Raw genomic sequence first — 18237 nt, 5'->3', positions numbered from 1 at the left:
AAAATATAACACAACAAAGGAACTAATGTTTGGCACTGTGCTCAACCACTCTATACCTAAAGTCACAGCAACTCTTCTCTACAGAAATGGACAATCATTAGTTCTTTAACTCAACTACAAATACACAGCTATGATTGTTAATGGAAGAGTGCCATTGTCAAGTCTTCCAGCAGAGAAACAAATTTGTTGCAACCAATTTTTTTTTACAGATATAAATACTGAAGAAAAATTTTGTTGACGAGGTGGCCAAGTGGTTAAGGCGATGGACTGCTAATCTATTGGGGGTTGAGTTCGAATCTCATCCTTGTCGATCGTCACTTTTAACGGCAGTGCATCAGTATGGCCGCAGCTCTGAGCTGAAACTACAGAAAAAGAAAAGAAAATTAATTTTATTTTTCTTTTGCTTGTTTCAGTCATCTGACTGTGACCATGCTGGAGCACCAAATTGAAGAGAAATTTTAGTTAGACAAATCAACCTCAGGACTTATTCTTTATAAGCTTAGTACCTATTATATTGGTTTTTTTTTTTGCTGAATTGCTAAGTTATGGGGACATAAGCACACGAACATTGGTTGTCAAGCGATGGTGGTGGAGGACAAACATAGACACAAACACACAAATACACACACACACACACACACACACACACACACACACACAATCACACACACACACACACACACATTTATGTAAACAGTAATCCCTTGACTATCATGGGTGTTACATTCCAAGACCCCCTGCAATAGGTGAAAATCTACGAAGTAGAAACAGTACTCAACTGTATATTATTTTATTGTTATTTTTATAATTTGTATATATCTATTTTATTATAAATGCAAAACAACACCATGGAGGAATCAGCATAAGCTTAAATAATAAATTGAGATAGGTGAACTGCGATATTACTGTATATATATATATATATATATAAGCTTGCACATACACAATGGGCTTCTTTCAGTTTCTGTCTACTAAATCCACAGACAAAGCTTTGGTTGGCCTGAGGCTATAGTAGAAGACACTTGCCTAAGCTACCGTACAAAGGGTCTGAAACTGGAACCATGTAGTTGGGAAAGAATCTTCTTACCACACAACCATGCCTGTGCCTGTAATTATCCAAATGTCTCATTTTTGGCCTATACCATAGCCTTCTACCAGTTGGCATAGCTTGAAGAATCTATCTTGCAATTCTTTCCTAAGACATTCTAATCACAAGTCCATAGTACTGGAACTGTAACCTCTCGATGTGGACAAGTAGCAGCTCAACCTGGAGAGACTTCCTGATCTAGGAACTATGCACCCTGTATCAGACTTCTGTGCCTGTCTTGGCACTGTTTTTACACCTGGGTGCCTTTCCTAACACCAACAAGTGTGAAAAATTCCATGTGTGTAAAACTTTTCAAAAATATCAGATCAGATACATGAAACCAATAAGATCCACACTAGCTTCCAAATCCTAAATCCTAGCTTCCTAATCTTTAAAATCCTAATCTTGCTATACTCTTTTACTTGTTTCAGTCATTTGACTGTGGCCATGCTGGAGCACAGCCTTTAGTCGAGCAAGTCAATCCTAGGACTTATACTTTGTAAGCGTAGTAATTATTCTATTGGTCTCTTTTGCCGAAACACTAAGTTACGGGGGACGTAAACACACCAGCATCGATTGTCAAGTGATGTTGTGGGGACAAACACAGACACACAAACATATACACACACTCATACACACACACATATATATATACATATACGACAGGCTTCTTTCAGTTTCCGTCTACCAAATCCACTCACAAGGCTTTGGTCGGTCCAAGGCTATAGTAGAAGACACTTGCCCAAGGTGCCACGCAGTGGGACTAAACCCAGAACCATGTGGTTCATAAACAAGCTACTTACCACACAGCCACTCCTATGGTGCATTGCATAATGATGTCTCAGTGTACAAAGATAAAAGACATGATGGTCACAGCTGGAATGCATTTGCTCATAGGTTTGCTGGGACTGAAAAGCATTGACAACTACAAAAGCAATAACAATTAATCCTGCAAAAAATAGCAACCAAATCTTTTTTTTACTATCTTGAGGAAAAAAGAAGGACACATTGGGTAAAACAGTTTCAGATAACTTTATACTAGTTGGGAAGGTTGAGGTTGGTATGTTCTTGAGCATAAAGAATTTTGTTTCATCAGAGCTGAAGTGCAGCAACAACAACAACAAATACCACCACCACTACGGCAACTACTACTACTACTACTACTGCTGCTGCTGCTACTACTACTACCACTACTACTACTACTACTACGAATAATAATAATAATAATATAATAATAATAATAATCCTTTCTTCTAAAGGCACAAGGCAGGACATTTTGGGGGAGGGGATTAGCCAATTACACCGACCCCAGTGTTTCACTGGTACTTAATTTATCGACCCCGAAAGGATGAAAGGCAAAGTCAAACTTGGCAGAATTTGAAATCAGAACGTGAAATACCATTATGAAATACCATTAAGCATTTCACCTGGTGTACTAATGATCCTACCAGCTCACTGCCTTAATAATAATAATCCATTCTACTAAAGGCTCAAGGCTTGAAATTTGTAGGGAAGGGACCAGTTGATTACACCGACCCCACTGTTTCACTGGTACTTAATTCAGTGACCCCTAAACCATTAAAGGCAAAGTTGACTTTGGCAGAATTAGAACTCGGAAGGTAATGATGGGTGAAATACTGCTAAACATTTCATCTAGCATGCTAACAAGTCTGCCAGCTTGCTGCCTTAATGATAATCATCATCATCATCATCATCATCATCATCATTGTTTAACGTCCACTTTTCATGCTAGCATGGATTGGATGAGTTGACTGAGGTCTGGCGAACCAGATTGCTGCACCAGACTCCAATCCGATCTGGCAGAGTTTCTACAGCTGGATGCCCTTCCTAATGCCAACCACTCCGAGAGTGAGTGTAGTGGGTGCTTTTACATGCCACCAGCACGAGGGCCAGTCAGGCAGTACTGGCAATGGCCACGTTCAAATGGTGCTTTATATGTGCCATCTGCACAGGAGCCAGTCCAGCGGAACTGGCAACGACCTTGCTCGAATGTTTTCTCACGTGCCACCAGCACAGGTGCTAGTAAAGCAATGCAGGCAGCAGTTTTGGAGGAGGAGATGAGTTGATTACATCAATCCTCTGTGTTCAATTGGTTCTTATTTTATCGACCCTGAAAGGACAAAAGACAAAGTCGACCTCGGCGGAATTAGAACTCAGAACGTAATGATGGGCAAATACTGCTAAACATTTCATCCAGTGTGCTAACAAGTCAGCCAGCTCGCTGTCTTAATAATAATAATAATAATAATAATAATAACAACCACCACCACTACTACCACAACTAATATTACATTGACCAATGAGAGAGCACAAATCTAGTGATGAAACAAGCACTAATGACTAAATTGTGACCAAATTGCTCTGCTAGACACCATAGTACCCCATCAGCTTAGCCAAGTGAAACCGTTATAGTCACACGATATGGCTGTCTCTCTGTTTGTCTGTCTGCCTTTTGGGGAGTCATTACAACATATTCCATTTGTTTCTTTTCTTCTTCCATCCCCTCTCTTTCCTCCTCTCTGTCTCCCTCTTTGTTACTCTTGTATGTTTTGCTGACAAACAATGATACATTGTATCAAATTTCTCTCTCTCTCTCTCTTTCGCTGTCTTTGTCTATCTCTCTTTGTCTATTTGTCTCTCTGTTTCTGTCTCTCTGCCTGTCTCTCTGTCTTTTTTGCCTTTTCTATTTGCAGACATTGATATATTAAGTCTCTACTCTCTCTTCCTCTGCCTCTCTCCCTGTCTCTTTCTTTCTCCCTCTCACTGTATCTCTCTTTCTTTCACTGCTTGTCTATCTGCCTGTCTCTCTCTCTTTCTCTCATTCTCTCTCTCTTGCTCTCTTTCTCTCATTCTCTCTCTCTTTCTCTCATTCTCTCTCTCTTGCTCACTTTCTCTCATTCTCTCTCTCTTGCTCACTTTCTCTCATTCTCTCTCTTTTGCTCTCTTTCTCTTTCACTTTTTTCAAACAAACATTGATACAGTGTATCTCTCATCTCTCTCTGTGTCTCCCCCGCTGTCTGTCTGTCTCTGTCTGTCAGTCTCTGTGTGTGTGTCTCTCTCTCTCTGTCTCTCTCTCTCTCTCTATCTATCTCTATGTCAATGTCTGTCTCTCTGTCAATGTCTGTCATACACACACACACACACATTCTCGCTTTATCTCTGTCTGTGCTGGTCTCTCATTTACACTCTCCTTTATATGCACTCTCTCTCTCATATGCACTTTCTCTCTCTCTCTCTCTCTCTCTCTCTCTGTCAGTTACTCTCTTTAATATTCACTTTTTTGCAGACAAACACTGATACATTGTATCCCTTCCCTCAGTCTCTCTCTTTCTCATTCTCTCTCTGTCAATCCTTCTCTCGCTCCCTCCCTCTCTCTCACTCACCTCCTTACCACTGCCATTCTCATTAACAGCTCTGCATCAAACCTGAAACCATCGCAATATACTGATTCACTTAAATCTTCATCTTTTGTTCATTTACTCAGCTTTATCTCCCCCTCCCCCAGAATCATATACAGACTCCTTCTCTTCTCTTCTTCCTTTTCTTCTTTGTCATACGTCTCTTCCTCTCCCTCCTCTCCCTTTTTCCTCCTTCTCATCACCCATACTCACACATCAACTTAATGCAGTGGAAAGGTGTGAACAAAAGTGTCAAATCTATGCATGAATGCACACGCGCTCTCACACCACACACACACACATGCATACACACATATACACAAATTTATGTGCACATACACATTCAGATACATATACACCTACTCAAATTTATACATACACACATACACATTCAAACATACACTCATATGTGTACACATGCATTCACACATGCTGACATTCAAACATACATGGACACACATTCAAACACACATAGACACACTCTCAAAATATATATACACAATGCTGAACACACAATCAAGCATTCATATACATATACACACTCTTGCACACACACGCTCGAGCATACAGATATACACAGAGTTAAACACACACACACGCACACACACATAGTCAAACATAGATGCACATTCATAAACACACTCACTCAAACACACACATATACACTCAAATAAACACACACATTCAAACATACACATACTCAAACATACACATACACACTCAAGCACACATATATACTCTCAAACACTCAGATACACTTAAACATGCACACACACTCAAACACACACACACTCCAATATGCACACACACACACACACACTCCAATATGCACACACACACACACGCACTCAAACACACACACATACACTCACACTCTCACACATACACCCACATGTACATAACTATGCATACACATGTTTCTACTAACCCGATGTGATGCCGTGAAAGGCTCTATTATAATTATCTAATTAGACCTCTGCAAATGCCTTGATTACAGGATGGTTTTCCCCGACCCCCCACCCCACCCTGCACACTCCTTCCCACTCACCTACCCTCACAAACTCATCTCTGCAACTGCATCCCATTGCGATCGTGGCACTGAATTCTGAAGCTGCAACGAAATTCTGTGTGAAGGAAATTAAGATTGCACTAATTAGCTATAAGAGAACCATATTCGGTTGATGCACATCACTGCTGCAGCTGACACCCCCACAAATTCACCACTGCCACTGCTGTGTTTCCCCACCATTGCCACAACTGCCACCACCCTTCCACCGTCACCGCCACCATCAACACTGCCACCACCACTCCTTGTTTCACAGTTTTGTTTTCTAGCTTTGTGTGTGTGTGTATATATATATGTATATATAGCGAGAGATAGACAGACAGGCAGATAGATAAATAGATATATATGAATATATATATTGTATATATACTATATATATATATATATATATATACATATATATACGTATATACACATATATACGTATATAATATATATATATATATAATATGTTATATATATATATATGTGTGTGTATATATATAGATTGATAGATAAATAAATATATATATATATATATATCGGCACACATAACCATATGCATATATATATATGTTTATATAGATATATATAATATTATATATATATATATAGATATATATATACACACACTACTATATATATATATATATATATATATATGCATGCATACACCATATGCAAATACATGGAAATACATACCAGTGTATGAATACACACACACACATGCATACTTATGTATTGAAATGTTAGAAATAGCATAGACAATGAATAACATGATAAAAATGTATTTGTCTGATGGTGAATGAATGAAGAAAAGAAATGCTTGACATCGCACTTATTTGTCCTTCACCAAAAAGGAAAAACAGAGGGAAGAAGAAGAAAAGAAAGAAAAATGAAACAAATTACTCCATGTGTATTTATGAGAAGGCCATGTTTTTGTATCAAATATATATGTATTTCTGTGTTAGAAAGAGAGTTAACTTTGATTAAGTAGTACTATGATGAAAAATATGGTAGTCATTTCAATCGTTTATTTTTATATATCAGAAAACAGTGGGATTAAATTATATGTACTCAGAAAAAAAATCCCATTTGAATGAACTTAATAAAGACAAATAAAGCCAGAGAGCAAATACTGAATCTGTAGAAAAGGGAATGAAAGTAAGGCCATAAATTAAAAAGAAAAAACAGTGGCAAGTAAAAAGAAAAATAGCAAGACTATATGAAACCTTAGAACATCATAAGCATTGTATTTCAGGTGGCAGATGGGAAAACTGGAACCACTCCAGACAAAATGTCTAGTGGCATTTCTTCTGTCTCTTTACACTGGTTTCAAAAGCTGCTGAGGTCAACTTTGCCTTTTGTCCTTTCAGGGTCAATAATACAAGTACAAGCTGAGTACTAAAGTAATGTAACCGACTTGCCGCTTCTCTCAAAAATGTTGACCTTATGATAAAAATTAGAAAGAATTATCCACTTTGTAGTAATTGTTAGAATATAGAAAATCTCTGGTTTAGAATTATAAATGAAAATAATAAGAGCTGGTATAATTTTATTTATTGAAATTAATCCAATGAATTTTGAAACTAATTTTACATGGAACATTGAAAATGAAAAGAAATACCTTCAAATTGTTAATCAGATTAACGATATTAAAGATGAGCATAAATTAATAATGTAGAAATAAATTTAGTAAAAAAAAATTACTGAATATCAAGAGGAATGATTTCTAAATTTATTAGAAACTAAAACAAGAAAGCTGAGAAAGTGTTAAAAAATCATTAGCAGGCTCTACAGAAACAGTAATGTTTCTATAAAGAAAACAAATGATTCATCTTTAAGCCTAAAATGTTTTCACTGGGAGCCGAACAAAAGCAAAACAAGCTAGATACATGTAAGCATTGAGAAAATAGCAAAGTTCTAAGGAAATGTGTATGCCATAAAAGAAGACCATAGATAAAAAAAGAAAACAAGGGAGTGACAAACAAAAAAAATATAGACTATATAAAACTTTAGAACAAAGCTGTGAAGGTGTAAAAAACCAGTGAGTTACCCAGATACTGGAACTTACCAACAAGTGAAAGCTTCCTAATATTGACAAACTACAAAAAAATTCCTGTTGAAATAGTACCTATCTATAAAGTATTTGCAAAGATATTTAATGCTTGCCTTAAAAAAATGTCCTCTCTTTCTCTCCTCATCTAAGAAAAAAGAATTAGTTTTGTTCATCACTAGCCAAAACAAAATAACAAAATTAAAAAAACGATCTTCATTTCTCAATAATAATGAAATAATAAAAAATACACACAAATGAAAAATAAATAGCAGAACACTGAACATTGGAATTACTGACTATCTACAGTCTATAAAACTTTCATATTGATCCTAGCACAGAGGTGAAATGCTCACCAGGGAAAAATAATACCTTGTCAGAAGAGGGGAAAAAAATAACAAGCTAACAAAACAATAACAGTACCAACAAAAAATGTCATAAAAAAATCAAAACAAAACATTCTTTGGCTGTAAGACCAGTTATTAATTAACAAAGCCTTCATTGAAGCTAGCTGGAAAAGAAGGGGGATAAAACAAAAAAAAGGTATGAAAGAAGGGGGACAAAACAAAAAAAAAGTAAGAAAGAAGAATGAAGAAAAAGAAAAGTCTGTGGGGAAAGTATGGATGACTAGTAGAAAACTTTTGATGGATTCTGGAAACATTAACCATGGGTAAGGCTGTAGCAACAATAATTATTCGGTGACTAACTACAAGAAAAACAAAATAGAAAAAAAAGTCTTGTGAGTAAATAAATATTTGCTGTAACACACTCAGCCACGCATGGCATAATGGATGTAAACCAAACAAACACACACATACACACACTCTCACACCTACCTACCTACATACATACACAGACACTCACGTGCCTGCATACACACATATTCACACATGTACATATTTACATACATATATATATATATGTATGCATGTATGTATATATGTATGTATATATGGATGTATGTATATATATATATATAGAGAGAGAGATATAGAGAGAGAGAGAGAGGAAGAGAGAGAGAGAGAGAAAGAGAGAGAGATAGACAGATAGATAGATTAAATATTTATGTGCATAGAGAGTATAAAGACATACCATAGTGCATACACTGATATTAAGATTTTCATTATTCTACCTTCCCCTCACTTTCACCTTCCTCTATCTCTTGGCATATATACTACAAGAGGGTCTCTCAAGGCTAATAATGCAGTATTCAGGGTTCTAACAAGGCAGCCATGTTAATCTGGATATAATGTTTACCTTATACACACACACACACACACATATATATTATATGCACATATGCATGTATGTGTGTGTATATATATATATATGCACATATGCATGTATGTGTATATATATATATATATATATATATATATGTATGTATATATATATATGATGTATGTATCTATATATATGATGTATGTATCTATATTTATATATGTATGCATGTGTATATATATATATGTGTATGTGTATGTATCTGTGTATATGTACACTTATGGAGTAGGCATGTTGTGTACCTGCATGTAATTAAAAGGTTTGATAAAAGGGAGGGCATCCAAGCATTAAACACTGCCTCAATATTACATCTAACCCGTGACAGTATAGAAATGTAAACATAAAGTGGAGATGATGCTAAACATTATTTTCTCTCAGAAATATGAGAAAGACTTCACAATATATGTAAGTAGAATTTCTAAGAAGTTGATAGTTCTCTTTTTTACTATACAGAGGTTCCTGCTTGGTGTATTCTTGTAGGCAAGGATTAAACATAAATGCTGAAGAGAACAGCAAAATAGTTTGAGCATTATTTTCATTGGACATTTCAGTCCATAAGATATTGATGTAGATTATTACTGATGTGTGTGATTGTACTATTATTGGGATATTATTGTTGGGGGCAGGTGGAGGCCTGGTAGAATTGTTAGCACACCAGGCTAGATGCTTAACAGTATTTCATCTGTCTCTATGTTCTGAGTTCAAATTCTACTGGGGTCATCTTTGGCTTTCACCCATTTGGGGTCGATAAAATAAATACCAGTTGAGCACAGGTGTGAATGTAAATTAATTTAACCACTCTCTTGAAATTACTGGCCTTGTGCCAAAATTTGAAACCAATATTATTGTCCGGGGCTTTGAATAGAGATAGTACCTATGGTGTCTTGTAGCTGCACCTTGTCAGGGATTTGGTGATAGACATCATTTTAATGGCTCCTAATGCCACACCCTGATATCTCTCTTCCCCTGGTGATGATGTGAACACTGCATCAGTAAGTGAAGGACATCAGGTAAGGATTCCTAAGTAGTCACTGGCTAAAATGGAGGAACCTGCTCCAGTCAAAGGCCAAGTGTTCTAGGCCAAGATGTGCCTTAGGTAGAGGCATATGATTGTAACTAACAATTTGGAGAGGAATGGGCACCACCAAGTAAACCTGCTCTTGATACATTCATGATAATGACAACCAGACAAGATGCCATAGTGATCAGTTGTCAGCTGGGTTACTGACTCACAAAGGAAAGCAAAAGACCAAGCGGTGTGACAAAATCTGGTTGCAACATCATCAATTTTAAGCCTAGAATCTGTTGACAGAGGAATTGACATCAAAGTCACTGCCTGTAACTGAGTGATTTTCAGAGAAGAAATGTAGACAAGCACACACACATACACACACACACACACACACACACACACACACACACACACACACACACACACACACACACACACACACACACACACACACACACGCACACACATATGTGCATGTGTGCATGAATGCATATACTTACATAATTGTATACACTCACTATCAACTGAATTGATCTGAGTATTTGAGTTGTATTTCATTTCCTCAACCCCAGAGTGACAGAAAGTAAAGATGACTACAATGAAATGTGAACTGAAAATAGAGATATAGTTAATAACTGGAGAGCATTTTTTTTCCCTGTTAGTGTACTTATCCTGCTATCGACTGCCATTATTGAACCGTTTTTCAATCAGTGATAACTTGCATAAAAACTTTAACCATACTAACATAGTATTCCAGAATGGTCTTCAAAATAAGGCTAAATTTATCGATAAACACATGAACTCTAACGAATTAAAAAATTTTGAAATATCATTATTGAATTCAATGTAAATTAAAATTTTTTTTTTTAATAGTTATTATAAAACACCTCAATTTGAGTTCAATTGCAATATGAGATGTGAAAACTTCTTTCATTTTATGAGAACTTATCACTTAGAAAATTATTTTCTTTCCATCTCTTCTTTGTCTTATGTTATCCATATTCAGTTTTAAATTCATGAATATGATCTTCAATTAATCATATTTTAATCAATAATTGATTGATAACTCTCAATATCATTTCAATTTGAAATAGTAAAAACTAAAACCAAAACCTGATGAGAAAAAATATCAAATTAAATATCATAGAATTTGTTATTTTGCATCCTTTTACAGTTAAGCATTGTAATTCTTAAGAACCATACAGATATAGATATTGACTGTAAAACCATTTACTAAGTTAAAAATGCCAAACTACAATAGTCAGTTACGGTCAGTAAAAGGGAAATGCTAGTGGCAAATGTAATCTGCCGTAAATATGCTTTATAAAGATACATCTGGCATCACATGTGCTATGATTATGTAGAATGTTAATTTGTTGTAAGAAGGTTTTCTTTGTATATAAATTTTCAAATGTTTATATGTATATCTGAGACCTACATTTAGTCTGCATATTTATCATTGCTATTTATATCATGAGATATTAATAATAGTTGTTACTATCATCATCATCATCATCATCATCAATATTCTTGTTGTCGATTTTCTTGAAACTGTTTTATCTTCTTTTTACACTTTCATATATGTTCTTCTCAGTTGCTTTGGGATATTTCAAAACAGAGAATTCCTTTGCCTGTGTTTAACGAACAAGCATAAAACATACATAATTTAAAATTAAAAACACAAAGGCAAAACACACATTCACACACATACAGCAATCACCATAAAATTAATACACAACATTTCATACAGGAAAAACAAACATGAGAGCAAAAGTAACGTAAAAAAAGAAATAATACAAGAAAATAAACCAAAGAATAAAATAAAACTTAACATACAAGCCGTAAAAGAAACAATACGACAGAAGAAAACTATAAACGTTTATAAGCTACGTTTGTGGTTAAATAGTGCTTGTAGGAATAATGCTAACATTATTAAATCTTAAAAACATTTTGCTTAATTTTCAATATATAATCAGGAACCCTAAAGTATTCCTTTTATTTAACAGGTTTTTTCAAAAATTTTCCTTTCAAATTTCATTAAAATCTTCAGTAAAATGTATGTGTAAAAATTAAGACTACATACAGCTCTTGATTCAATGAAAACTTTTGAAACAACTTTATAACAGAAGTAGCACAAATGTAAAAATGAAAATAATACTTGAAAGGTCATAGTTAACAATGCATAGACTAATTTATATATATATATATATATATATATACACAGTTGTAAATAAAGTATCCATCAGCATGAGTGTAAGTAATGTATGCTTATGTTATATTAATTACATATGTACAGATATGTATGTATGTATCTATCTATCTATCTATCTATCTATGCATCTATCTATTATCTATCTATCTATCTATCTATCTATCTATCTATCTATCTGTCTGTCTATCTATCTTTCTGTCTGTCTGTCTCTCTCTCTATCTCTCTCTCTCTCTCTCTCTCTATATATATATATATATATATATAGATATATATATATAAGTAATAGGTAGATGAAATTGAGGTACATTACTTCAGTCTACTTGATTAATAAAGGTAGAATGAGGTATTTTTACCTCTTGGCTGAAACAGCTGTAAGTTATTTTCCCAATTTATATTCCTGTATGTTATTTTGTAATAATTACTGATATCATTATATATTAATATATTTTATATCTTATATGTAAAGCATAATATGTTAAATATGTATGTATATTATTGTAATTGTCAGTTTAGTAAATAAATAAATAAGTTAACATAGTATAATGTCTAAAAGTTGATGAACCACCTATTGATCCCCTCTATTTTCTTATTGCTTATATATATATATGTGTGTGTGTGTGGTATGTGTATGTATATATATATATATATATAATATATATATATATATATATATATATATATTAACAATTGAGGATAAAATCTTAAAAGAAATTATCAGTAGTCAGCGTGAAAAACCTCGTAAGAGAAAAAATCCGTAAATTCTTCTCTTTGAAAATATTCATTTATATTATATTGAGGGTACTACTATTCGTAGATACCAACACGCTTAAGGGGACCAATGCAGTCAAAACTACTAAAAATAAACAAAATTTTACCGAATGGCAAAACTTCAAAACACATCATTTTAAAAAAGAATTCAGTTACATATCACATGTGATTCGCATTTAATGCAGAATATGCATTTCATGTTCGTCAGTGCAACAAACTCAAGAAATATAAGAAAAAAACATAACATTACAAACTCGATAGCCAACCGTAGAATTCGTCCGTAGCATGTACGAATGTTTATCCTTACATATCTATGAAAATGGCGGGCTTTTTCGCAATGCATTTCGGTAACAAATTGCCTAGTCGGAATAAAAATTCAGTATTGAACTATTCCGGTGAAAAATATAAATTAACAATTGAGGATAAAATCTTTTCAAGAAATTATCAGTAGTCAGCGTGAAAAACCTCGTAAGGAAAAAATCCGTAAATTCTTCCTTTTTGAAAATATTCCATTTATATTATATTGAGGGTACTACTATTCGTAGATACCAACACGCTAAGAGGGACCAATGCGGTTTTTAAAATGATGTGTTTTGAAGTTTTGCATTCGGTAAAATTTTGTTTATTTTTAGTAGTTTTGACCGCATTGGTCCCTCTTAGCGTGTTGGTATCTATGAATAGTAGTACCCTCAATATAAAATAAAAAAATAATATATATATATATATAAAGCAAATAGTAACAAGGATATCAAGGTATTATGCATTACAGCTGTTTCAGATGGCTCTATTAATCAATTAATGCAAGCATTATATCAATTTGAAATACACTGCCTTCCTTGGATGCATAAGACAATATAGGTTTTTAACATACAGGATACTCCATTATAATTTCTTACCAAATTTTTCATCAGAACTAGAGAATAAAAGAATTACATTCCTGCTGCTATTAGTGTAGCAGAATGAACTTAAAGAGAAAGTACCATATATATATATATATATATATATGTGTGTGTGTGTTGTGTATGTGTATATATATATATATATATATATATATATATATATATATATATATATATATTAACAATTGAGGATAAAATCTTTAAAAAATTATCAGTAGTCAGCGTGAAAAACCTCGTAAGAGAAAAAATCCGTAAATTCTCCTCTTTGAAAATATTCATTTATATTATATTGAGGGTACTACTATTCGTAGATACCAACACGCTAAGAGGGACCAATGCAGTCAAAACTACTAAAAATAAACAAAATTTTACCGAATGCAAAACTTCAAAACACATCATTTTAAAAAGAATTCAGTTACATATCACATGTGATTTCGCATTTAATGCAGAATATGCATTTCATGTTCGTCAGTGCAACAAACTCAAGAAATATAAGAAAAAAACATAACATTACAAACTCGATAGCCAACCGTAAATTCGTCGTAGCATGTACGAATGTTTATCCTTACATATCTATGAAAATGGCGGGCTTTTTCGCAATGCATTTCGGTAACAAATTGCCTAGTCGGAATAAAAATTCAGTATTGAACTATTCCGGTGAAAAATATAAATTAACAATTGAGGATAAAATCTTTTCAAGAAATTATCAGTAGTCAGCGTGAAAAACCTCGTAAGAGAAAAAATCCGTAAATTCTTCCTTTTTGAAAATATTCATTTATATTATATTGAGGGTACTACTATTCGTAGATACCAACACGCTAAGAGGGACCAATGCGGTTTTTTAAAATGATGTGTTTTGAAGTTTTGCATTCGGTAAAATTTTGTTTATTTTTAGTAGTTTTGACCGCATTGGTCCCTCTTAGCGTGTTGGTATCTATGAATAGTAGTACCCTCAATATAAAATAAAAATAATAATATATATATATATATAAAGCAATAAAGTAACAAGGATATCAAGGTATTAATGCATTACAGCTGTTTCAGATGGCTTCTATTAATCAATTAATGCAAGCATTATATCAATTTGAAATACACTGCCTTCCTTGGATGCATAAGACAATATAGGTTTTTAACATACAGGATACTCCATTATAATTTCTTTACCAAATTTTTCATCAGAACTAGAGAATAAAAGAATTACATTCCTGCTGCTATTAGTGTAGCAGAATGAACTTAAAGAGAAAGTACCCATATATATATTATATATATATATATGTGTGTGTGTGTGTGTGTGTGTGTGTGTGTGTGTGTGTATGCATATGTGTGTGTGTATATATATATATATAAATAAAAGGGCTGCCTGGCCGCATACCGAAAAATTAGAAATAGCAGTCAAGTATATATATATATATATACAGAGGGCGGTGAATAAACTGTCCTCTAAATTAAGCGAAAATGAAAATAACACTGAGATATCATTTTAACAGATATATCTACCAAAATTATATAAAAATATCTTGAAATACTAAAAAGTAAATTTATTCATGAAAATCGCCATTGGCTTCAACCATAGCCTCCAGATGACTTTGGAATCTTCTGCAACTCTTCTGGACAGTTTCCTTGTCTAAGATGGTGAATGGTGTCATAATCCTTGCTTTCAGTTCATCTTTGCTGTTTGAAGGAGTTTTGATAGTCTCTCGCTCAACTGTGCCCCACACATAATAATTAAGGGGGTTAGGGAGTGATGTAGTTGTAGAAATTGCCTCACAGCCTTGACTGTGTTCTACTGATTTTGTGGCATGGTGCAGAGTCTTGTTGCTAGACACAGGGCCTTCCAGCAACCACCCTCTTTACCCAGAGCAGCACTATCTCCTCCAAGCACTTGATGTAGACCTCTGTGTTGAGTGTGATGCAGTGTGAGAAGATGAATGGAAGCATAACATCACTATCACTAGTGTTCACTCTAAACACCATGATGTTGACTAGATGTTTGATTTTTATCACTCTTGGTACATGTCCTCAGATTACACTGTCCTTATATTGACACCCAAACACTCTGAAATGTTTGTATTGGATTTCCAGCATGACTGTCAAGCAGTACAGCATTTTGTTTCCAAATTTTTGACAGAGTGAATCATCTCATGCTACTGTTTTTCTCACAGACGGTGCCCAACGGATCCTACTATATTTAGATGACAAAATCAAAAACAAACAATGCACCCTGTATGTATACATATATATAAATTAAGCGAAAATGAAAATAACATTGATATATCATTTTAACAGACATATTTACCGAAATTATATTAAAATATCTTGAAATACTAAAGAGTAAATTCATTTATGAAAATCGCCATTGGCTTTAGCCCTGGCTTCCAGATGACTTTGGAATCTTCTGCAACTCTTACATTTTACCAATGGCCCGATAACTGAAGAGATGGCGGTGTGGATTTCCACCTCGGCATCTGAAACTCAGAGTTTTATTATGGCTACCGAATAATTGTCACATATTACTTTTGCAGATGAAAGGTGTTTGTTTTCTAATTTTTTATATATATATTATATTGTGTGAAATTCGATTTAATATTTCTAAATTGAATTTATTTCCTTGTAAGTTTGGATTTTATTCCCTCAAATAATAATTATATATTTATATATATATACATGCATATATATATATATATGTATTTATACACATATACATATATATATATATATATATATATATATATATATAACATATACATACACAACACACACATATATATATATATACACATATACATATATACATATATATATATATAATATATATATATATATATATATATATATATATATATATAATATATATATATATGTGGTGTGTGTGTGTGGTGTGTGTATGAGAGGGAGAGCAGATAGATAATGAAGAACTGAATCCGAATCTTTAAAGCATAACAAACAGAATTGTAAGAATGCAACCCCTGTAGAAGAGGTTTTGGAAAATTTTAAATTCAATGATTTTCAAATAAGTTTAGGCTAAAATAAAACGGGAAGAACACATTGAAGACTATAATCTGAAATACAGAATACCTCTGCAAAAGGAAATGGTCTTAACAATGATTGGTACGTTTTTTTCAGCCTAGCATGTCAAATGCTTATTTGCCCAATGATTTTGTTATTAGAGGCTCACTTACATATTCACATGTAACACACCACATATACGTGTATATACACGCATTACAGTGATGTAAGAAGAGAAAGATGTCATCCCACTTACATCAACAGCTTGATTGCAGACACTGGACTGGAACATATCCAGGACCTTGAAGTAGTGATGATGGACCGAGAAGTGTGGCAAGTAGACCTTGTTGCTGTGGACTCAGCCATAATAATAATGAAGTATTTTAGACTACATTATATCACCACTGAAAGTACACTGACTTGGGATTTATCTTTACCATAAAGTTTGAGGTCATCCATGCATAACAAGTGGTTGACTTTTTGTTGTACTCTTCCCTTATTATTATTATTATTATTATTATTATTATTATTATTATTATTATTATTATCAAAGTGGCAAGCTGGCAGAATCATTAGCACACCGGATGAAATGCTTAGCGGTATTTCACCTGCCACTACATTCTGAGTTCAAATTCTGCCAAGACCAACTTTGCCTTTAATCCTTTCGGGGTTGATAAATTAAGTACCAGTTAGGCACTGGGGTCGATATATTCGACTTAATCCGTTTGTCTGTCCTTGCTGGTCCTCTCTGTGTTTAGCCCCTTGTGGGTAGTAAAGAAATAGGTATTTCACCTGCAACTACATTCTGAGTTCAAATTCCGCCGAGGTCAACTTTGCCTTTCATCCTTTTGGAGTTGATAAATTAAGTACCAGTTACACACTGGGGTCGATATATTCGACTTAATCCGTTTGTCTGTCCTTGCTTGTCCTCTCTGTGTTTAGCCCCTTGTGGGTAGTAAGGAAATAGGTATTTCACCTGCCACTACATTCTGAGTTCAAATTCCACTGGGGTCTACTTTGTCTTTCATCCTTTCGGGACCAATAAAATAAGTACCAGTTGACCAAAGTCTACTTGCCACGCTTCCCAATCCACTATCACAGCCTCAAGGCCCTGTATACTTTCCAGGCCAGTGTCTGCAATCAAGTTATCAATGAAAATGTGATGACATTTTCCTCCTCTTACATCGCCATAAAGTGGGTTCCATGAGACAAATATGAATGCTTCCCATTCAAGTTGGCATCTTAAACTCTGTTGATTGAATAATCAAACGATTTGTCAAAACATCGGTTACTCTTTTAATATTTCACTTGTTTCAGTCATTTGACTGTGGCCATGCTGGAGCATCGCCTTTAGTCAAGCAATTCGACCCCAGGACTTATTCTTTGTAAGCCTAGTACTTATTCTATCAGTCTCTTCTGCTGAACTGCTAAGTTACAGGAATGTAAACACAC

General features: G+C 34.1%; 1 non-coding gene across 1 annotated transcript; it reads left to right on the top strand.

The window, feature by feature from the left end:
- Nucleotides 1-236: 236 nt before the first annotated feature.
- Nucleotides 237-310, top strand: Trnas-gcu. The gene has a single exon. It is a non-coding gene; the product is annotated as a tRNA-Ser (tRNA).
- Nucleotides 311-18237: the final 17927 nt, after the last annotated feature.

The sequence above is a fragment of the Octopus sinensis genome, linkage group LG4, assembly GCF_006345805.1.
Source record: "Octopus sinensis linkage group LG4, ASM634580v1, whole genome shotgun sequence".
Taxonomy (NCBI): Eukaryota; Metazoa; Mollusca; class Cephalopoda; order Octopoda; family Octopodidae; genus Octopus; species Octopus sinensis.
The sequence above is the reverse complement of the archived record's forward strand: the minus strand, read 5'-3'. Positions and strand labels throughout refer to the sequence as shown.